Source organism: Xyrauchen texanus, chromosome 9, assembly GCF_025860055.1.
Source record: "Xyrauchen texanus isolate HMW12.3.18 chromosome 9, RBS_HiC_50CHRs, whole genome shotgun sequence".
NCBI lineage: Eukaryota > Metazoa > Chordata > Actinopteri > Cypriniformes > Catostomidae > Xyrauchen > Xyrauchen texanus.
The window spans coordinates 3,042,586-3,067,773 of NC_068284.1; the positions used below are offsets into that span (position 1 = coordinate 3,042,586).

Consider the following 25,188-nt stretch of genomic DNA (forward strand, 5'->3'; position numbering starts at 1 on the left):
CAAATGTTGTAATATTATAATACCATCTCCCTGTGCTGCTATTTTCCCACCTTTGTTGCCATACATTTACTAGTTTCTTTTTAATCACTGATTTTACCTCACTTCTCCCCAGGGACACTTTAATACCCACCAATTTTTTCTTTAATGCTTTTTTTTCTAATTTATCTGCAATTTCATTCCCTGCTATCCCAATGTGTGCCGGTATCCAACAAAAGTACACTGTACCCTCTGCTTTCAATCTGTACAATAATGTATAGATTTCCATCAGTAGAGCGTCTCTGTCAGTTCTTGTAGACATTATACTTTTAAGAGCTGATGGCGAATCTGAAAAAATTCCAGTCAAATTAAAGCTTAATTTGTTCTTCGATCCATTGTAACCCTACTATGATAGCAATTAACTCTGTGGAACATACAGACAATTTATCAGTTCTTAGGACTTATTTTTGTTTTAAAACTTGGAATATATTCTCCTATACCAACTTTATGATTAAATGGATCTTTTGATCCATCTGTAAACATCTGCATAAAAGAGTAACATTTTTCTCTCATAAACACATTGATTTCATTACTACTATTATACTCTTTCTTCTGCAACAATAGGTTCAGGATCAGCTTCTTCCATATAGAGCTTTGTACAAGAATGTTCTCTGTAGAATTAAAATGGGCCACATACAGTTGAAGTCAGAAATTTGCAAAGTCATTAAAACACATCTTTTTTAACTACTCCACAGATTTAATATTAGTATTAAATTAGAATTAAAAAGTAATTTAGGACATCTACTTTTTGCATGACACAAGTACATTTTTCAACAATTGTTTACAGACAGACAGACTTTTAGTTGAGTATATCACAATTCCAGTGGACATGATTACATACACTAAGTTAGCTATGCCTTTAAACAGCTTGGAAAATTCCAGAACATTATGTCAAGCCTTTAGACAATTAGCTTCTGATTGGAGGTATACCTGTGGACGTATTTTACGTTTATGCATTTGGCAGACACTTTTATCCAAAGCAACTTATAGAGCCCTTATTTCAGGGACAATCCCCTGGAGCAACATGCCTTGCTCAAGGACACAATGGTGGTGGCTGTGGGGATCAAACCAACAACCTTCTGCTTAACAGTTTAGTGCTTTAACCCACTACGCCACCACCACTCTTTTAAAGTGCACCTCTTTGCTTGACATCATGGGAAAATCAAAAGAAATCAGCCAATACCTCAAACTGCTCAAACCAACTCTTGTTAAATGCTCTTGCTGAGCTCCAAGCTGGCTGTGGGAAATGCACCTACTTTGGGCCAATTTCTGGAGTCCCTAGATCACCAATTGCAGTTAATCCACCTGCTGTCCCTTGCTGTGATGCCTGTTCTTCCTCTTCCCTAACTGACTCATCTGTGTGACAAAATAGATCCTCAAACACCATAGATGTATACACGTAGACTATATGATCAGATCTTTAAGGGCCTCAGCCCTTATCTTATCAGTTCCAGTCTGTCATTGGTTTAAGGTTATTAGTCTTGTTATCTTGTTTAGTGTTCTGTTTGATCATTGGTTTATGTTTCCCCATGTCATGTATTTTATCCCTCATGTTTACCGTTGTCCTTTTTCTAGTATTTATGTTTGTTTTCTACCAAGTTCATATTTATGTTATGTTTTATTCATGTTTATAGTTAGGTTTTTTGGTTTTCACATTGATTATTAAACTGCACTTGGGTTCTTCATTTCATCGTCGCCACCATTGCCAGCTACAAAACATTACAGAATACTAGACCGACAACAATGATGAACCCAAGTGCAGTTTAACACTAGAACTACCACGGCGTTCATTTTGAATGTTTTTAAATTTTGCAATGTAATAACTTTGTTGAAATAAAACCCATATAACCATAGGACCATTACTTTTCTTAAATGTATGTATATTTTATTCTAACATTGTTATTTTATTAAAATAAAAAAAAATAAAAAAAGAGTTCTGAGTGTTTCTAACTTGAATGGCCATAACGGTCATTTTGACCACACGCATTTCAGCGTTTGCTACGTAAAGGAACAAAGGGCGCTGTTCACCACGGAGGTGCTGAGAAATGACAATGGAAAGCTCACAGACTATCAGTGCAAAAGAAGGAAAGCACTGTCCACACAGCTGTTGCCATCACAAGTGGCCAAAAGGCTAAACCAGAGACAGTCACATACTACAACAGAACCAAGTTCGGATCAAATGGCGAGGAAATACTATGTGAAAGCACCCACATGTAGATGGCCAGTGGCTGTGTTTTATAATATCCTTGACCTGGCTGCGATAAATGCTTCCATCCTGTTCAAGAAATGCATAAATGAGAGAATGTCACAGAGGAACTTCATAATGCGACTGGCAAATGAACTTCGCTCCGGCCATATGAGAGCAAAAGCCACACAGCTGATGGTGCGAGGACCCAGGCAGGGGCAGCTGATGAAAGGCAGAGCCAAGTGTGGAGAAACTGCAAGAAAAACCAAATTAAGGACACTTGTGACAAATGTCAAAAGCTGTGGGAGCTGCACATGGAAGGTAGAGAGTACCTGTGTTGACTGTGAGTAATCGATCCACAAGCGTTAGTGAATGATGTGCGGTGTTTCCCCCCAAAACAACCAGATGCCTTGTTCAAGTGAGCCCACTTTTAGGAGAATTCGTTCATAATGATTTTACAGCATAATATATTCATTATAGTTTTACAGCATGATATTTTTGCTCACAGTAAAACAAATATTGCTTTCTAAATCAGTTTGTTTTCCCACAGTTTAGCGAATGTTCATATTCTTTATTAACCGTTTTGGCCATTTTGGGTTAGGCATGTGTTTCATACATGTTTCATACTATGCAATGAAATACACATCTGTGATGTTTTTATAAGCTATTGTATTGATTTTTTATTTTACAAAAAAATTATAGAATATAAATAATACAATTTGTATCTGTAATTAGCTACAATAGCAAGTTCTGTGGTTGTCGATGAACTAATACATTTTCACATTCATTAGAACTTAAATTTCGTGTCCTGGTGTTTATTATTTATTTAACAGATTCATTTATTCATGGATTTGGATTCCAGAGGTGGCCGAATAGGAGTGTTTCCGATTCGTGTTTTCCAAACTTTTCCAATAACTCCAGAGCGTTGTAAAGTCCAATAGTCAACATGTTTTGAAAAAGATAGATGAAATAATTTCCAAAATTCACAACATGTTTTTATCTAACGAAATATTCTGCCTCAATCCATGTTTGTTGGTGTTTAGACTTTCAAAAACATTTTCACTGTGGTGAAAAAACTTGCTTGACACAAAGCGAGGCATGCACTTTCCAGAGCAGTCTAGCAGCTAATATATATATATATATATATATTATTATACGAGGTGGATTTCGTATATATATATATATATTAGCTGCTAGACTGCTCTGGAAAGTGCATGCCTCGCTTTGTGTCAAGAAAGTTTTTTCACCACAGTGAAAATGTTTTTGAAAGTCTAATCACCAACAAACATGGATATACATATATATACATATAATATACATATGTATATATATGTACATACATAAATATATATATATATATATAATATATACATATATATTTGTATAGTCTAGCACTATTATATATTACAAAAAAGATCGTATTATGTAGGCCTATCTGCGTTCGCTTGGCGCTCTGTGCTCCATTTAATCCATATTATTCTATTTTATTCAAACTGAGGATTTTGTTCAAGGATTTTTTAATTTTTTAGGGTGATGACATCATAAAACATGATTACAGACATTAGAAGCTTAATTCTAAAACCTTAATAGAAGTTTTGAATGTAAATATGACATGAAAAAAATGACATTTGGTACAGTCTAGTATGAATGGTCGGAATGATAGCTATGGCCATTCTAGTAGTTATGGAATTCCAGTAGTTCTAGTGTTAATAATCGAAGCCCTCTACCCTTCGCCGTCGATACAGACTAGTCAGCAGACTGAATCTTCAAGGCAGCAAGAAGACTCCGCTCCCCTGCAGTGCTCCGGCGAACATCTCTCCGCATCTTGATTCTCCGCAGCGTGTCGGCAGGTGTTGAGTATCCTTTTAAAAAAGCAATTGTAATTTGTGTGTATTAATTATATAAATATATATATACATTTATATATATATATATCTAAAAGAGCCTCTTACACGTTCGCATCTTTTTCCAGATGTCATTCCGTAAGTGTTCATTGTGCGAGAGACACAAACATGAGAGCTGCGTTTTCTGTCTGGGCCATACCCACAAAGAGTTTGCTCTCATGGATACTCACTTTGAGGACATGAGTCTCAAGTTCACTCACGAATTCATTCTGAGGAATGATTCGGCCTCTTGCGCCCTCCCAACTGCCTCTTCTGTTATACCCGAGGGTTCACACAACGAGGCACGGTGGGGCTGCGAGGTCGAGCAGGATGAATTTGAGGTGGATTTCGTATATATATATATATTAGCTGCTAGACTGCTCTGGAAAGTGCGTGCCTCGCTTTGTGTCAAGAAAGTTTTTTCACCACAGTGAAAATGTTTTTGAAAGTCTAATCACCAACAAACATGGATATACATATATATACATATAATATACATATGTATATATATGTACATACATAAATATATATATATATATATATAATATATACATATATATTTGTATAGTCTAGCACTATTATATATTACAAAAAAGATCGTATTATGTAGGCCTATTCATGCGTTAAGCTTAGCGCTCTGTGCTCCATTTAATCCATATTATTCTATTTTATTCAAACTGAGGATTTTGTTCAAGGATTTTTTAATTTTTTAGGGTGATGACATCATAAAACATGATTACAGACATTAGAAGCTTAATTCTAAAACCTTAATAGAAGTTTTGAATGTAAATATGACATGAAAAAAATGACATTTGGTACAGTCTAGTATGAATGGTCGGAATGATAGCTATGGCCATTCTAGTAGTTATGGAATTCCAGTAGTTCTAGTGTTAATAATCGAAGCCCTCTACCCTTCGCCGTCGATACAGACTAGTCAGCAGACTGAATCTTCACAGCAGCAAGAAGACTCCGCTCCCCTGCAGTGCTCCGGCGAACATCTCTCCGCATCTTGATTCTCCGCAGCGTGTCGGCAGGTGTTGAGTATCCTTTTAAAAAAGCAATTGTAATTTGTGTGTATTAATTATATAAATATATATATACATTTATATATATATATATATCTAAAAGAGCCTCTTACACGTTCGCATCTTTTTCCAGATGTCATTCCGTAAGTGTTCATTGTGCGAGAGACACAAACATGAGAGCTGCGTTTTCTGTCTGGGCCATACCCACAAAGAGTTTGCTCTCATGGATACTCACTTTGAGGACATGAGTCTCAAGTTCACTCACGAATTCATTCTGAGGAATGATTCGGCCTCTTGCGCCCTCCCAACTGCCTCTTCTGTTATACCCGAGGGTTCACACAAGGAGGCACGGTGGGGCTGCGAGGTCGAGCAGGATGAATTTGAGGTGGATTTCGTGATGGCACACACCCCACGAGGCCCTCAATCTCCCCGAAGCGCAGTTTACCCAAAACACTATGTGCAAGACGAGCTCCGGCCCTCTGAAGATGCATGCAGCCTCGTCTCGTTTGGTGGATCTTACGCTGGGGGCGGTAATGATGATGTCATGTCTCGCCGCATTAGGCGAATGATCAGTGGATGACGCTACCGCTCCTCCCCCCAGTGAGGGAGAGGACCGTGTATGCGTCACTGACAGGGAGATGCTTCGTGTCCTTGCAAGGGAGGTCGAAGAACTCAACCTCGAATGGTCTCCTCCAGAGGAATCTGGGCAGTCTCGCCTTGGTGAGTTGTTCTTGCAGTCCAGACGTCGTCAAGTGACCGTGTCCCGCAGATCTGCCCCGATCTGCGAACTATCCTGGCAAGTCCTGGCACATGCCCTTTTCGGCGCGCACGTGCAGTGACGCTGTTCTCACGAACGTGGACCATGGGAAAAACAACGGCTATGCCCAACTACCCCCTGTGGAAGAGGCAGTAGCGGCACATCTCTGTCCTATGAGTAATAGGGCCTGGAAATCAAGCCCTGTACATCCTTATAAGCCGTGCAGACGGACATCAACACTGGCGGCAAAAGCCTACTTGGCGGCAGAACAAGCTGGATTAGCATTCCACACAATGGCAGTGCTCCAGGTATTCCAAGCAAAGCTCCTCAGACAAATGGAAAAGCAAGGTTTTGATCCAGAGACTTTCAAAGAGCTACGGGCCGCTACAGACCTAGTGCTGCATGCTACAATAGTCACAGCGCAGGCCATCGGCAACCTGGTCGTTCTGGAGCAGCATATATGTCTGACCCTCATGGAGGAACTCCCCAGCGCAGCGGAAGCACTCCTGACACGAGCAACACTTTGAAGCGGAAAACGGAGCCTGTGGTTCCCTCCGGTGCTCCACAGAAGGCTCGATTAGAGACACAGAACACTATTCCTCACCTCCCCACAGCTGTTTGTTGGGAGAGGAATATTGTTGCTCTCAATGTTTTGAAAAATTTTATTCTGTATCCTATGCAATAAAAAAGTATTTACATAATGCAATAAAGAATACAGCACTTGTTGCGAAGCCGTGTTACGAGCCGAAATACACAATCTCATCGTGAAAAACGCGATAGTCAAATTGTCAAGCAAAAGGGGTTTTACAGCCATTTTTTTCTTGTTATGTCCCAAAGAAGTCCCAAAGAAAGACGGCAGACTTTGGCCAATCCTGGATCTGAGACATTTAAATCGTGCACTTATAAAGCGCCATTCAACTTAGAAACGGATCTTATGAGACTGAGCGGCATACACATCTTGAACTAACTTGACAATTTGCTGTTACTGCCGCAATCAGAGGCTCTGTTATGCCAGCACAGAGACTTCTGCTTCAGCATCTAAACAGCTTGAGCCTCAAAGTAAACTGGGCAAAAAGCACACTCTCTCGCAGCCCAAAAATCTCCTTTTTGGGAATCCACCTCGACTCCACGAGCGGGCGTGCGCACCTCATGGGCATGCGCGTTCAGGCCATTCTACAGTGTCTGTCTCAGTTCAAACTGGGGAGAACACTTCCTCTGAAGCTGTTTCAGAAAGCATTGGGACTTATGGCGGCAGCATCAGCTGTCATCCCATTAGGTCTCTTAAACATGAGACCTCTTCAGTGCTGGCCGAAGCGCCATGTGCCACAACATGCTTGGCGCCAAGAGCACATGCGCAGCACTATATCCCGCCGTTGTATAGCTGCTTTAGTACCATGGACAACTCCTGCATTTTACCAGCGAGGCGTCTTGCTAGGGCAAATTATCAGTACAGATGTTTCCAATACATGTTGGGGGGCGGTGTGTGATGGGTGCTCGACTTTCGGCACCTGGACAGGTACGAGGAGGGCATGGCATATCAACCGCCTTAATTCAACTGGCTGTAATTCTAGACTTAAAGGCTTTTCAATCCGAAATAGCTAATTGTCATGTCCTGGTTCGCTCAGACAACATGACAGTTTTGGCATATATAAACCGCCAAGGTGGAATTCATTCACCGCCACTGTTGAGACCGACACGGCACCTCCTCCTATGGAGCGAGCATCATCTCCTCTCCCTCAGAGCGACATGTGTACCAGGCCACCTGAATTACGGCACGGACCTACTGTCATGCTAAGGGGTGATACCGGGTGAATAGAGACTTCATCCTCAAATGGTGTTGAGGATTTAGGAAATATTCGGCAAAGCAGAAATCGATCTATTTGCCTCAGTGGAGGATTCCCACTGTCCCCTTTTATATTTGAAGTCCCAAGCCCCGTTGGGAATGGATGCAATGGCACACAAATGGCCAGCGAAATGCAAATATTAATTTCTGCCGATATGCCTGAACCACTCCGTCATATGCATGATCCACTCCGTCAAAGTCCAAGAGGACAAGAAAACGGTGCTATTAGTTGCACCAAAAGGCCCAACCAGCCATGGTTTCCGGAAATGATGGAGATGCTGTGCACCTCACCATGGGAAATACCACTGAGGAGGGATCTCCTCTATCAGGCGCAGGGCACAATCTGGCATCCCCAGCCCAGCTGTGGAACCTGCATGTGTGGCCCATGAACGCTAACACGTTCAGTCATGAACACCATTTTACAATCCAGAAAACCATCCACAAGATGCCTCTACGCACTAAAATGGTAGGTTTTCACCGATTGGTGTCTCTCACATAGCAAGGAAACAGTAAACTGTCCTATACATGAAATTCTAATATTTCTTCAAGAGCGATTAGACGCAGGACTCACACCGTCAATGCTCAAAGTGTATGTGGCAACTATATCTGTGTATGATGCACATGAATCCGGCGCTTCCATACGCAAGCATGATTTAATCATAAAGTGCCTTAAGGAGCAAGACGATTAAACCCACCTCGGCCGGCTACAGTCCCGACTTGGGACTTACTTTTTCTCATAAATGCTCTTGCAGGGCCCACCTTCAAACCTTTTGATTTGCACATGCTGTCCATTAAGACCTTGCTATTCATTGGCCATATAAATATGTACTTATGCCCCTCCCTTTAAGTACAGGCTCCCCATCATTATACAATCGCCTGCATTCAGGCTGTTATAATTACCATAAAGTCACAAGCAATTTCATTATACATAAACTCCCTTCCCGACTGGAGTCAATTATACTATATGACTATAGTTCGTTATGATCGCTCTCCTTCTTGCATCAAAAGGATCACTCACTGCGGCATGCTCATGTCGGTTGTTGTCCCATAAGACTGCACCGCCATGTTTTCTCTCAGGGAAGTTATGTGTCGTGTAGTGCGGTGTGATGGGATTCTGTTCCCCATATGCGTTACTACGCAATGTCAAGTTGACTGAGTCTTAAGGGAACGTCTCGTTACATACGTAACCTCGGTTCCCTGAGACGATGGGAACGAGACATTGCGAACACAACCTGTTTTTATAGTGATCAGTTTTGCACCAAAACAGGCTGAACTCAAACACCATAGCCAATATTAGAGTATTGGCATTATTATAGAGAGGTTTCAAATAGATAGTGTATGAAGGTACTCCCCATATGCATTACTACGCAATGTCTCGTTCCCTTCGTCTCAGGGAACCGAGGTTACATACGTAACGAGACATTCTCTGACATAGAGTGGTTAATCTTTCAATATATTGCCAATTTTTTGGGGGTTATTCTCTAAGTTTAAGGTTTTTTTTTACAGGTCATTTGTCTGTTATCTTTTTTTCATACAATTGGATTAGTCATATTTACACTTTTTTTATTTGTTTTTGCTTTTATAGTTGTTTATGTTTTTTTTTCATTATACTTTACAAGTTTTATCTTTTCTGCCAGCATAATTAACTCCGGAGGATCTTTTTAAGTAAATGCCTTGTACTTGTGAGTATCCTGTTGCAACAAATGTTATATAAATGTTATAGATTTCTTTATATGTCCATCATGCTTAGTGAGTCAAGATGTCAATATCTTTGCCTTGGATTGACATGATCTTTCATGCACTATTAATTGTAAAATAACCCTTTAAAGGAATTGTTCTCCCAAAAATTATAATTGTCTCATTTACTCACCCATAGCTGGTCTCGAACGTGTATGACTTTCTTCTTTTGTGAACAAAAATATATTTTGTAAGAGTGTGTTAAAGGGATAGTTATATGTAATTCTACTTATTTATTATACTTATTGTATAGTTTATAATATTATGGAATTATTTCGAAAATGCTTGCAGATAAACTATATTGTTGTGATATTTTGTTCACATTATGGTCATCAGTATAATTCGATTAAATCATTATTTACAGATTGGACAAGTATGCATCGTTCAAGCTGCAGCTCCATTTTGTGATAGCCAACAGGCAGAAGATGTTGACGATGGACCCAGAGTTTTATCTGTGCAGGCTTCTCATTGCCAGAATGATGCAAGGTATAACGTTTTACCAAGAAATCATCAGTGCACATGTGTAGCTCTTACATTCTTAGCCTACCACAATGAAGGAATCCAGTTCAAGATGCCTGACCTCAACAGAGTTATAGAAGAGGGAGACGCTTTGTATGTTGGCATTAAAAATGCAGCTTAAGGCAAGTACAGCTTGCTGCATCCTGAAGCCACCACGCCCATGCCCAAATTGGACACATTCTCATTAACGTTAACATTTAAAAACAGGAAGAAGCATCGAGAAGAGAAGATTAGAAGACGAAGGTAACTGCGAAACAAAATGCACAAAACACACTTGCGGTTTTAGTACACTGTTCAACATAATACAAATGAGTTGTATGAGAATGAGATGTTACCTGTTGAAAGCAGCTGGCTTCCGACGTCACACTTGGATGGGCGTGGCTTCTGACATCACACTTGGATGTGGGCCGGGTTGGATATCCACCACAGGATGCAGCGAGAGGCTACTCGCTTAAGGGGGACTGAGTAGCTCAGGGAGTAAGGATGCTGACTACCACTTCTGGAGATGTGAGTTCAAATCCAGGGTGTGCTAAGTGACTCCAGCCAGGTCTCCTAAGCAACCAAATTGGCCCAATTGCTATGGAGGCTAGAGTCACATGGGGTAACCTCCTCATGGTTGCTATAATGTGGTTCTCACTCTTGATGGGGCGCATGGCGTTGGATGCCGAGGAGAATAGTGTGAAGCCTCCACGGTAACACGCTCAACAAGTCACGTGATAAGATGCACAGATTGACAGTCTCAGAAGTGGAGGCAACTGAGATTCGTCCTACACCACCTGGAATGAGGTGATTAATTATGTCACTATGAGGATTTAAAGCACATTGGGAATTCCCCCCCAAAAATGCAGTTTCATACTGAAAAAAGTTCTAGTGACAATCATCTTAGCTTGCGTGTCACTGAGCATTACAACATGTAGACACACATACAATGTGTCAATACTCAAGAACGTCTGATGGTTTGCCACAACCTACTGGTAACAGACAAGCTGTAATATCAACTTTCACCCACCTGAGTGACATGATTAACAGATTACTCATAGTCTACCAGATTCATGGTTATAAAACCACGTATGAATTCATGGCTGTATCATTTGAAACAGAGCAACAGTCTGATGAACAGTGTGCATCATCAGCTTGTTTACCGGAATCACAAATGATATCAACACTTCCAGAACTGCCACCTGCTTACAATTTCAGATGAAGAAAATAGAGGTCACCAAGGGAAGGCACAGATGCTCTGTAAGAACCTCAGGACAGAAGCAGAAAGAAAAACGCAGATGCTTTAGTTCAGTACAAAGCATTTTTACAAAAAAAAAAAAAGAGTACAAGATAAGGAGATACAACACAGATGCTCTTGTCCAGATAAAAAAAAAAAAAAAAGAGTACATGATCAGGAGATACAACACAGATGCTGTTGTCCAGACAAAGAAGTGAGTATATGATTAAGGAGGTAGAAATCTGATCCTGTCTTCCAGAGGAAAATGAAAGAGTATAAGATAAGCAGGTATAACACAAATCCTGTCTTTCAGAGAAAAATGAAAGACTATATGATCAGGAGGTATAACATGGATCCAGTTTTCCAGAGGAAAATGAAAGAGTGTATGGTCACAAGATATGCAATTGACTGAGAGTTTAGAGCCCATTATATACTACACTGTACCCTTCATAAGAAATGGAAATGTGAAAATGATGCTGGATTCCACATTCTTCATAACTTGCTGTGAGCATCAAGGATCAAAAGGAAATACAGACCATACATTCGTTCTTCCCAGAACACTCCCCATATCGATGCTACAAACCAGCTTGTGTCAAACATCTTGATGCAAACAGCCATATCTGCATTTCATCATCAAATTCAGCAAGACCTACACATGTCTGCACAGTTTACCACAGGGCGCTGTTGTTTCCAAATCAAGTCAAGATATGTAGCCGACAAAGATATGAAAAAAATATCATGTTGCAGCATTTTGCTTAACCAGGAAATACGTTCATGCCTATGACAGCACCTGCACAGATCCTTGTTCAATTCCAGAGGAGAGGCAACAGGAATTAATCTGCTACACTTGTGACAGTCATCTTTTGAGAGGACACATGCCTTACATTGCAGTGGCAAAAAATCTTGAACTTGCACCTATTCCTGCAGAACTGTGTGAACTAAATGTGCTTGAAAGACAGCTCATTGCCAAATTCTTACAATTTGCAAAAACTGTTGCATTTCCCAAAGGACAATAAAGAGCGGTGTGTGGTGGTGTTGTCTGTGTGCCCTCTGAAGTGGAGACAACAGTCAACTGTCTGTCAAGACCTAGTACTGAATCCCAGCTACTGCAGGTGAGGCTAAAAAGACACATCAAGTACAAAGGATACCAGCATTTCCATACAGTGAATATATACAGTATGCTAGCAGCATTGTCTAAACTTAAAGAGAGGCATTCTGAATACAAAAACAAATCCATAAGTGAAAACACAACTTTTGAAAGTCACCTTGATGAAGGCCTTGAAGAAACAGAGGAGCCACAAGAAGACACTGTTGCTGAGCAGGATGTGAGTATAGAAGAAAAAGGTTGAACTTAGACCTGGTCTCAATTTAGACATGTGTATGCAGCCATCTGACATAGGACAGGAGGTCTTATCATACTGTGAGGGAATATTCCGCATTTCACCTGCACAAGGAAAAAGGCCTGTTTTTTCAAAAGCCCCAAACTCAAAGCCATGGCATTCCCTGTACACTCATGTACAGCCATGGCATACAGGTGGACAGAATACAATGTATGAAGCAAGACAAGTTACATTATCTCCAAGCATGGATTTTAATGCAAGGCTGTTCTGTGTGGATACTGTGTGGTTTCAGAAAAGACCAGAGTTACCTTTTCTTTGCACAATTTGTGACAGAAACACCTGGTCAGAAACAGGATGTCCATCCAGTTGTGAAAAGGAAAGCCTATTACGAGAGATGGACGAACAAGCTCCAAGACGTTACTTCAAGATAAACGTGAAGTTGATAGACTGGTACACAACAGAGATGCAAAATTTCATGCAACCTTTGAGAGGCTGTCCAGCTTACTGGGAGAAAATGCTAAGAAATCTACAGGCCATGATCAGATTCTTAGGAACGCTTACCTTTTTTTGTACATTCAGCACAGCAGAAATGTGATATATAATCTAAATTGTGAAGAAGGAAAACATATTGTGTAGATATGGGTTCCCTAAACTATCTATGTTAGAAACTATGATTGAAGAGGAACCTGAAGCCCAAAACGAAAAGACAGAATGAAAGCAAGATCGGTGCTCTTCGAAAAGCAATGACGGATGCCAAGATGAAATTAAAAACAGTATGGGATTTGCTCTATGACCCCAATTTTACTATTCACAGCTGCTGACAAAATGTAATTTAACCATGGATGACTACAGTGACTCTGCTAAAGCAAGTTCTAATGTGATTATGCTGAAGCGTGAACCAAACAAGTGTTGGATCAATGGATAGAATTCTGATTTGCTGAGAGCATGGAATGCAAACATAGATATTCAGTATAACCTTGACCCTTACCCCTGCATCTTGTATAAGTTGTCCTACGTTTTCAAGCTAGAGCATAATCAAGGATGTGTGTAAAACAGATGTAAACAAGGAAGAGGAAATAAAGAACATAATGCAGGCCTACTCTAAACACAGGCAAGTGCTCTGTGATACGAACATGCAGCTTACTGTTGAAGAAGTGTTCATATAGCATTGTGTTTATACCAACAGATGACGATGGTATAAACATAGCCTGCTTAGCATTGCTTATTCTTTCTCATACATTCATCTTTTTATCCTTTGTCATTTTATAGAGTTTCAGGTATTTCCACTTTTCTACCATTTCATCTGTATGTATTTTACCTGTTGCTGCTGGCGCCTAGCTCGAGTCTGTGTTTGAAGCCTGCTAGTTTTTTAGCATCGCTTATATATCTGTTTTCAGCCTTTAATCCTTAACATTTGCCATTTCTAAGCATGCATCAGGTTTTCTGAATCTGTGGAGTTTGAAAAGATATGTCTAGTAGACTTCGCCTCAAATTACCGTATTGTGTATGGCCGTCAGACTAAAGGCAAAAATGTTCAAGGACTGCTCAATGACATGGGAAAAGAACTGCTGGTAAGGCTGCAGTTATCAGATATGCAAAATGTTTGGAGGAGAAACAACCAGAAAAGCTTTACGGAAGATTCCTGAAACTTTTTGTGCCACATCGTGTCAACGCACAGCTGAAACCTCCTGCATACCCTGGTCTTCTGTTTCCTGTTTGTGCAATTGTCAAAGCACACCAGCAGAAGTTTGAAAAATACAGCAAAAAAACGGACGGAGCTTTTGAACAGTTGCAACAGTAAGGACAAATTGAGAACGCATGGACAGCTTTTGAATCTGAAGTTGAAGCGGACCGTTTAAGAGCGTATTGCAGAACAAGGAGTCGATAAAGAGGAAGAGAATGAAGATGAAGTTCCCAAATTCCTGATTGTTTGTGGAGGAGACAGAGTTGTACCAAGAATAGAGGCACCACAAATGAGTGTTGACTTGTGAGGAAGATGCCGCCGCCACCACTAGTAGATTAGTGTCACTGAATGGAGTGGTGTCTGAAGAATAAAATAGGATTTATAGACAGTTGGAAGAGTTTTTGTGGTAGACCTGTCCTGCTAAAGAGAGAAGGACTCCATTCCTCCAGGGAACATGCTGCTCTCCTCTCTAGTGCTTAGTCCTCTTGGCTTATAGACTTAATAATGATAGTATTTGACTAACTGGAGCCCAGGTCTGGAAGCAGACAAACTGGTTAATCCAGACATCTGCTAGCTGCCTTGAGATGTCACACAGGTCACATAAACTATGACACATAGAGACTGTATCACCTAGATATCGCATAAAGACTGTGTCTGTTCCCCGAACTACCATCCACAAAACCCTCACTAAATAATTTAGAAAAAATTTGATCACGGTCAAACTTGAACAAAACAAACAAATTAAAGATAAACATCATATAAAAATAGTGCTACTAAACATTAGATCTCTTTCTACCATAGGACTAATTGTTAATTAATGATTACAGATCATAGATTGGATGCGCTCTGTTAAACCGGATGAATATATTTGTTTAAATGAATCTACTTCCCCAGGTTATTGTTATAAACATGAGCCTTATAAACATGAGCCTCATCTGAAGGGTCGAGGAGGAGGTGTTGCTAAAATTTACAGTGAAGTGTTTGATGTTACTCAGAGGACAGGATATAAATGTAAGTCTTTTGAACTAATAATGCTTAATGTGACACCCTCAGATATAAATAAAAAAACGATGTCGTCTTTTACCCTTGCTACAGAGTATAGATCACGCAGGCCTTATTCTGATTTCCTTGGTGAATTTTCACATTTTTTATCAGATCTTCTGTAGATAGAACTTTAATTGTTGGTGACTTCAACATTCATGTAGATAATGAAAATGACACATTGGGATTAGCATTTATCGATATTCTCAACTCTCTTGGAGTCAGACAAAATGTAATAGGACCAACTCATCGCCATAATCATACGCTAGATTTAATTCTGTCATATGGAGTTGATGTTGATAATATAGAAATTCTGCAGCAGAGCGATGACATCTCAGATCATTACCTCGTCTATTGTATGCTGCGATCAGCTAATGTTACTCAATCTACACCACGTTATCGTTCAGGTAGAACTATTCTTTCGACCACTAAAGATAGCTTCACAAATAATCTTCCAGATCTATCTCATACACCCAATAAACCCCAAAGCCCAGAAGAACTTGATAACTAAACATTTAAATGCAGTCTTCTCTAGCACTCTTGATAATGTTGCACCACTTTGATTAGAAAAATAAAACAAATAAGCCTTGCACCATGGTACAATGATAACACTCATGCTCTCAAGACAGCAGCTCGGAAAATGGAGCGCATGTGGAAGAATACAAAATTAGAAGTAATTTGTGGTGCATGGAAGGATAGTGTCTGTAGCAACAGGCAGGCACTAAAAGCTACCAGGTCAGCAAATTTGAGTAAACTAATAGAAAATAACTACAACATCCCTAGGTGTTTATTCAGTACTGTGGCTAAAATGGTTAGGAATAAAGCATCAAAAGAACCAGATGTTACGTCACAGCACAAGAGTAATAACTTCATTAATTTTTTACAGATAAAATTGAAATAATCAGAAATAAAATCGGAATTATGTAATCATCTGTCATACCACCTCAGAAAACAGTGTCCAATAATTTTCCTCACATGCAACTTCAATCCTTCACTGTCATAGGTCACGAAGAGCTAACAAAACTTATTGAAACATCAAAAGCCACAACATGTTTGTTAGATCCAATACCAACTAAGCTCTTAAAAGAGGTATATCCTGTAATTTCAGAACCTCTTCTTAATATTATTAACTCCTCACAATCCTTAGGACATGTCCAAGAATCTTTTAAATGGCAGTTATCAAACCGCTTATTAACCCTCTGGGGTTGACGGACTCGCCGGCGCGTCCTGATGGATTTTTTGTCGTTACAGCAGAAACAACATCAAATTCTCCGTCATTTTGGGGCATACAGATAAGTGTAAGACATCATCAGAGACTATAAAGGGTCTTCTTTTATTTTTGTACACTCACAATAACAACAAAACCTTGTGCTTTTGTAAAATAAACTGAAACACGTCACATAAATTAACTGAATACTTATCACACATACATGACACATATGTCTAAAGAAAGGTTAAAATGTCTACTTTTGTGCTGAATACAGTGTTATTAGACTTTAGCTATTAATATGTTTTTAAGCAACTGAAAAAAGCACAAATTTCAAGGCATGTCAAAACTTCTCCAGGGCCCAACACACCCTCAGACCCCACAGGGTTAAGAAGCCACAACTTGATCCTGGAGAACTGGCTAATTATAAACTGATTTCAAATCTCCCATTTATGTCAAAAATACTAGAAAAGGTAGTATCCTCCCAAATATGTTCATTTCTACAGAGAAATAGTATATTTACATTTATGCATTTGGCAGACACTTTTATCCAAAGCGACTTACAGTGCAATTATTACAGGGACAATCCCCCTGGAGCAACTTGGAGTTAAGTGCCTTGCTCAAGGACACAATGGTGGTGGCTGTGGGGCTCAAACCAGCATCCTACCTGATTACCTGATTACCAGATTACCAGTTATGTGCTTAGACCACTACACCATATACGCATGATATACACATGATATACGAAGAATTTCAGAAGAATTACAAATGACTTTCTCTTATCATCTGATCGCGGCTCTATTTTACTTCTAGTGCTTTTAGATCTTAGTGCTGCATTCGACACGATACAGCATGACATTCTGTTGAATAGGCTAGAGAATTATGTTGGCATTTGTGGAGTTGCATTAGCATGTCTATGTAAATGAGGAATTGTCAGACCAAACAAAAGTATGGAGTGCCACAGGGATCAGATTTAGGGTCTCTGCTTTTCTCCTTGTATATGCTTCCCCTGAGAGATATTATCAGGAATCGTGGAATAAGTTTACACTGCTATGTCAACGATACACAACTTTCTATTTCTTCAAAACCTGATGAGATTTCACATTTCTCCAAATTAGCAGAGCGTATCAATGAAATAAAAGATTGGATGGCCAGAAATGTCCTTCTACTCAATTCTGACAAAACAGAGGTAATAATTATTGGACCAAAAACCTCTAAAATAATAATTATTGGATTACTTGGAAACAATGCATAAGCATCCAGTAATTGTCTGTGGAGATTTCAATGAGAACCTGCTATGTACAGGAAAAAAAAACCTATACTGGAGTTGTTTCAGTCAAAAGGATACATACAAATGATCTCAACACCAACGACTGAAAAGAACACACTACTGGATCACATTTATGTCACTCATCTGGACATCTGCCTTCCCTGTGGTGTGTTACAGAGCTACCACAGTTATCACTATCCTATGTACTATATTTTGCAGTCATGAAGACATGAACCAAGAGATATGCAAATGGTGCATAAAAAAGGAATACTTGGTGTTTTGGTGGCCTACAGTCCTAGCAGGGGCAATTTTTGTGGTATTGTTGTGTGTTGAGGTATCATGCCATACAGAACCGGGGCACTGAGAATACACTGAGTGGGGCTAGGACAGCCTTAGCCACCGGGATGGTGTGTATGCTTGTGTGAGGTATTATGCCGTACTGAACTGAGGTGCTTGGACAGCCTTGCGGTTGGTGCGTATAGTCATGTTGGCATACCACATGAAACCGGGGACACCAGGCACATATTAGCTATGCCAGTGGCTCTTTTATAGCCTTACCAAACTGATTGGTGGCTACTGGGCAAGTGGACTGGAAACAGGATAGTGAAAACAGCAGCATCACTGGCAGACAGGACAATATGAGGAACAGATGACATAAATAAAACAATGAGGTAAAGCACATTTTTATAATATATTTGGCTTTGAGCTCTTCTCTATTTAGCTTTTAAACAAGTTTACCAATGTTGGTCCTTACATCTTTAAAAAGTATAATTTTATTTTTTAAATTGTGTTTGACATTCTTTGCTCAGTATATTATACTGTATAGTGCCCTATTTTTAATTACCAGTATACATGTATGTGCCCTTCCGTATAGTTGTAGGAAGAGTTTGCATACAACAGCATTGTTATTCTGAAAAAACACAATAAAATGGACTGTCCTTTATGATTCTGCATTCACAGTCTGAAGCTAAGTGTTTTGCCTTTTAATTTGAATCATTGTAATAAACTAATATGTCATAACCATATGTGTAGGGAAATTTACATTTTACAAGAGGCCTTGATGTGACTGTTTTGCTTTAAATAATGACATCAAATTAGATCTTCAAATTTTGAAAAATTTAGATCAATGAGGTTTCAGTACTAGAAATTTTAAATAGCCTTTTCGATGTTTAATATTTTACATGCATTCACAGTCTCTTTTAATAATTGTTAGTATACTGTATGTGCCATTCTGTACAGTTGCATAAGTTTAAGCACAACAACACATTGATCTTGAAGCAAAAAATACTTACATCATTGTATAGAATTACAATAAAATAGAAGTGTGACTGTTGAGCTTGAGTGTGAGTGTTTCGCAACTTAAGTCCTGGGACCCACATCACCGTGCGTTTTCTAAGAAGTCTAAAAAATTAACACACCTGATTCAACTCATTAGCTTGTTAGTAGAGGTTCCAGAACTTGAATTGGGTGTGTTAAATGAGGGAGACATCACAAATGTGCTGTATGGTGGGACCCAGGACTGGAGTTGAGAAACACCCACAAATCCTGTAAGAAGACCAGAATCAGTACCTCAAAATCAGGGAAAACGTTTTACAGCAACACAAATTTATCAAGATTTTTATTTTAATGTCTTTCAGAAACTGAACAACTTAAGTAACAGGAAAGCTCAAGACTGATGTGAAGACCCTGTTAACAACAAGAGAAGTGGACAGTTTACAATGTTCACATACAGCGGTTTTAACACTCAGCATCGGTGAGCATATGGTTACAGTTGTATAATAAATGAATGAAATGGATGCACAAAAGCATTTTAAAGTCATGATATTTTATACATTTATTTTTTGTGTTAGGTTAGACCAAGGGTGTCCACACTTTTTTGTGTGATGATCTACTTTTAAATGACCAACGCAATAAGATCTAACAACTAAAAAAACACAGTTTCATTTAAAATAAGAAAATGCTTGTTGGACTACCGCATGTATCCCTACATGGAATTCATCTTCTAATTAATAAAAAAAAATATAATAATGTTCAATGTTATCATTCAGTTTTAAAACTAAACCCAAAACACCTACAGCACAATAGATTACAATAGCCAGGGCATTTACCTTATTCTGATGACTTGCAGACAGTTTTGCCTAATCCGGGCAGTAGCATCGCAATTTCGCGCTCTGTTCTCAGAAGTCCTTGGAAGGCGCGTATGTGCAAACCTAGTTGTCATGGCAACTGAATAAACAAAACCTTGCCTGGTCAATATTTACTCGTCAAGTGCAAGTCAGACAGAAACATTATATTTATTTTTATTAAAATTTAATGAAAGTACATAAATATTTTGTGCGATCAACCAGCATTGCCTTTGCGATCGACTGGTAGATCGTGATCGACGTATTGGGCACCCCTGGGTTAGACCCATTTTAATCAAACATGTCTCCTAAACCTATGTTTTGTTATATTATTATAAATGTATATTATTATGTACTGTATATTAAATATTGTATTATGGTTATTATATCATACATAATATTATTACATGTGGATTGTGTTATGTGGTTCACATTGTTAACAGATTAATTTATTTTGATTTAGTATTTTTGTGAAATGGGCCACGATAAACTGAAATGGGTCACATTATGCAGAATTATCCAAAAAATGTCACCGCGATATGCCGAAGGGGCAGAGATATGCAGAAAAGGACAGAAACCCCATTTATACATTTTTACACAATCGTCAGAACCACTGTTTATTGAAATATGTCATGACACCCAATCTGGCTAATGATTATTAAAAAAAAAATCTGTTTATTTGATATTGTATTGCCTTTTTGGTATCGTATATTGGATATATTCATTGGAAACCTGGTGGTTATAAGTTTTACATTTTCTTATTGTCCTTCCCAAGTGGGAGTTGGGTGGTTGCTGGGCTAGAAAAATAAGAAAAAAGAATAGTGTGCATCACATCATTCTCTTACTTAAATATAAATACATAAACAATAAATTACTGCTAACAAAAGCTTTGGCCCTGAACAGCAGGTCTGCTGCATAAAGTATAAACCCCATGCAAACTGGTCCCATATGTGATTGAGATCCAGGTTCTTCACTGGCCATGGCAGAACACTGACATTCCTGTCTTGCAGGAAATCACGGACAGAACGAGCAGTATGGGTAGTGGCATTGTCATGGTGGAGGATCATGTCTGGATGAACCTGCAGGAAGGGTATCACAGGAGGGAGGGGGATGTCTTCCCCATAATGCACATCGTTGAGATTGCCTGCAATGACAACAAGTTTAGTCCGATGATGCTGTGACACACCACCCCAGACCATGACGGACACGTCCACATCCAAATCGATCCTGTCCCAGAATACAGGCTTCGGTGTAATGCTCATTCATTCGACAATAAACGGGAGTCTGACCATCAACCCTGGTGAGACAAAACTGTGACTAATCAATGATGAGCACTTTTTATGGGAAGGACATAGGCAATGTTGTTGCCGATGATGTCTGGTGAGGACCAGCCTTAAAATAGGCCTACAAGCCCTCAGTCCAGCCTCTCTCAGCCATTTCGAAGTACAGCTCGCTGCATCCTGCGGTGGATATCCAACCCGGCCACATCCAAGTGTGACGTCAGAAGCCACCACGCCCATGCCCAAATTGGACACATTCTCATTAACGTTAACATTTAAAAACAGGAAGAAGCATCGAGAAGACTAGAAGACGAAGGTAACTGTGAAACAAAATTGCGGTTTTAGTATAAACACTGTTCAACATAATACAAATGAGTTGTATGAGAATGAGATGTTACCTGTTGAAAGCAGCTCTTATCACTTTAATAATAGTTTGTAACTATGTAGGCTTCCGACGTCACACTTGGATGGGCGTGGCTTCTGACGTCACACTTGGATGTGGCCGGGTTGGATGTCCACCGCAGGATGCAGCGAGAGGCTACTTGCCATTTCTGGTGTAACTCAGGCAGTTGTTGTTGCCATCCTGTACCGGTCCTGAAGGTGTGATATTCAGATGTAAATGATCCTGTGCATGTGTTGTTAAATGTGATCTGCCACTGCAAGGATGATCAGCTGTCCTTACTATCTCCCTGGAGCACGCTTCCTGTAAAGAAAAGAGCATCAAATCTCATCATCGTGGATAGGAAGACAAATCTTTTGAAACACATTTCCAAGCTAAAAACTATAGAAATGATCTCTGAAAGTATAGTCTTAACTTCCTCAATTGAACACAAACAGAGCTCCTTTCTCACAATACCGTTGAACACCGTTGAACAAAAAAAATCAACAAAAAAGTCAAACTCCCAAAAGCATTATGAATTTACAGTAGTTAAACCACATCTTTTCTAAACTTGTTTAATACAAAACCTTGTTAACACCTTTGGTTAACAACTGTCTAATGTTATACTTCCTAAATGCACCACTCTGAACACACTCTTTTCCTCCATATTGGCAAAAACAATACAGATCACTCATCAACAGCAAAGAGCTATGAACAAAATCATCGCTCAGAGCCTGATTCCCGCTAAGAAAAGAGCATTAAATCTCATCATCGTGGATAGGAAGACAAATATTTTGAAACATATTTCCAAGCTAAAAACTATAGAAATGATCCCTGAAAGTATAGTCTTAACTTCCTCAATGGAACACAAACAGAGCTCCATTCTCACATGCTCCTTGTCACTACTGGTTCCCTATCGAGAGGTCTCTCCTATTGCGTAAGTAGCTTACGCTATGGGAAAACTCCGTTTCTCGAGAAATATTGAAGTCTTTATGTAAAACGCATTGCAGCTGCACAGCAGACAGCAATGAGTGAGGCAGCTTGGTCACTGGCTGTGCTGCAGCAACTTGCTCGAACCAATGACGGGGCGACTCTGAACGCGCGACCAATGGGCGCGTGCTTCGCGCTCGCGCGCTCAGAGCCCGCCAAGATGGGCGTGGCTTAGGGCTATATATTAGGCGCCCCGTCATGAGAGTTCTTTAGATTTAATCTCCTTCAGCAAAGACCTTCTCTTCGCTGGATCCTCCAGATTGTTGGAGTCTTTCGCCCGCCGTCGAAAAGCCTACAGCAGGACCGCTAAGAGGACGCCGGCGCCTTCAGCCGCCTTCGAAGCCTTCTGCTACGCCTCCGGCGCGCATCGCTATATCCTTTTACTGCAAGCGCTCGCCTCTGCGACGCTTTTTGATTGAGTAAAAGAGTAATTTTTCAAGGCGTTGTTGCAAATGCCTTCAGCCTGCGCCTCGTGCAGAGGACCTCTTCCTGACGGGGATCGTCACATCATTTGCACTCGCTGCCTGGGACCTGACCACGCAGAAGCTGCTCTCACTCGAGGCGGATGCCCCGAATGTGACTCCCTGGGCCTCACCGAGCTGCGCGCTCGCTTTGCTGCCTTCGCCGCGAACGAGCCTGCTGCCGTCCCCTCTGTTCGAGCCGCACAAGAAAAAGCGCCGCTCCCGGAGGCCGCCAGAGCACGCGGACTTCAGTGACGTCACGCCGGGCCAGTCCCCGCGTGCTTCACCACTACCCGAGAACTCCCCGCCGCCAGTCCATTTCAACGCAGGCGGACCAGCACCCCTCCAACAGAGCAGTGGGTCTCGTCTCGTTCGGCGCGTCAGGGGACGACGGTGAAAAGGATGACAGCCTTTCCATTGATGCTGCATCCGATGACTGGCCGGGCTCGGCCTTCGCCACAGCACGCAAACTTCAGTGACGTCACGCCGGGCCAGTCCCCGCATGCTTCACCACTACCCGAGAACTCCCCGCCGCTAGTCCATTTCAACACAGGCGGACCAGCACCCCTCCTACAGAGCGGTGGGTCTCGTCTCGTTCGGCGTGTCAGGGGACGACGGTGAAAAGGATGACAGCTTTTCCATTGACGCTGGATCCGACGACTGGCCAGGCTCGGCCTTCGACCCCGCGCCGTCGACATTAGCGGACACGAGCACGGGCACCAGCGTGGACTCAGAGATCGTCCGCATCCTGTCTAAAACGGTAAGAGAGTTCACTGAACACTTCACTGAAGCTCGGAAGGATTCGCAGGCTATGCGTCACTTCCTGCCCAAGCGCTCCAGCTCGTCACAGAGCCGCCAGAGACCGCCTCAGCAGCAGCAGCGAGCCAGGGCGGCGCCTCCCGTCTCCAAAACGTGTAAAACATTACCTAGTCCCCTTACAGGTGGCTGGAAATGTCTGTACAGCAGTCAATGGGCCAGTCACAGAACTCGCTCACCTGCAATCAAACGCCGTTTTAACGGCAACACACAGAAATCCCATTTTCTGCCTGTGTCACTATGGGGTCACGTGTCCACACTAAAGTGCGCATTCCCACATATCAATACTGTCCAAACAGTGCCAAATACTTCCCCAGCCCGAGCTGGACGCCCCATAAATGTAGATCGTGTGCCTATTGTCATGTATGCACCACTACACACAAGCACTGTTCCCACAGTTATACACACTTCCCCAGTAAAAGCGGGAAATACTATAAAGGTAGCGAGCGTGCCTGCTGTGATGCATGCAGCCCTACACACAAACACTGTATGCATGGCCAAAAACCCTGCCGCGAGCGGGAGGCTTTATGAAAGTGGCGCGCGTGCCTACTACAGTATATGCACCCCCACCCATAAGCACTGCCCATACAGTTCCAGACAGTTCTCTAGCTCATGCCACGAGCATCACAGATGCGACGCGTGAGCCAAGAAACTCCCCGCTAAGAGCGGGAAGCTTTATGAAAGTGGCGCGCGTGCCTATTACAATGTATGCACCCCCACCCGTAAACACTGTCTATATAGTTTTCAAACATTTCTCCAGCTCATTCTGCGAGCATTACGGAGATAGCGCGCATGCCTGTGATTTCACACGCACCCCTGCACTCGGCACTCAACACAGCTGCTCAGCGCGCGCCCGCGTCTCTGAGAGCTGTAAGCTCAGTGTTAGCACATTTTCTGCCTGTGTCACTAAGGGGTCACGTGTCCACACTAAAGTGCGCATTCCCACATATCAATACTGTCCAAACAGTGCCAAATACTTCCCCAGCTCAGCTGGACGCTCCATAAATGTAGATCGTGTGCCTATTGTCATGTATGCACCCCTACACACAAACACTGTATGCATAGCCAAAAAAACTCCGCCGCGAGCGGAAGACTTTATGAAAGTGGCGCGCATGCCTACTACAGTATATGCACCCCCACCCATAAGCGCTGCCCATACAGTTTCAAACAGTTCTCTGTCTCATGCCGCAAACATCACAGATGTGATGCGCGAGCCAAGAGACTCCCCGCTAAGAGCGGGAAGCTTTATGAATGTGGCGCGCTTGCCTATTACAATGTATGCACCCCCACCCGTAAACACTGTCTATATAGTTTTCAAACATTTCTCCAGCTCATGCTGCGAGCATTACGGAGATAGCGCGCATGCCTGTGATTTCACATGCACCCCTGCACTCGG

At 41.2% G+C, this 25,188-nt stretch overlaps 1 protein-coding gene, 1 non-coding gene and 1 pseudogene across 2 annotated transcripts in view; 1 reads left to right on the forward strand and 2 right to left on the reverse strand.

Moving 5' to 3' along the window:
• LOC127648801 (uncharacterized) overlaps nucleotides 1–25,188 on the forward strand; it is a 309,374-nt gene that overhangs the window by 113,899 nt on the left and 170,287 nt on the right. The gene's annotated exons all lie outside the window — the stretch shown is intronic.
• On the reverse strand, nucleotides 21,799–21,958 carry LOC127649860 (uncharacterized; annotated as a pseudogene).
• Nucleotides 22,164–22,375, reverse strand: LOC127649888 (small nucleolar RNA U3). Its single transcript, XR_007971374.1, has one exon. It is a non-coding gene; the product is annotated as a small nucleolar RNA U3 (small nucleolar RNA).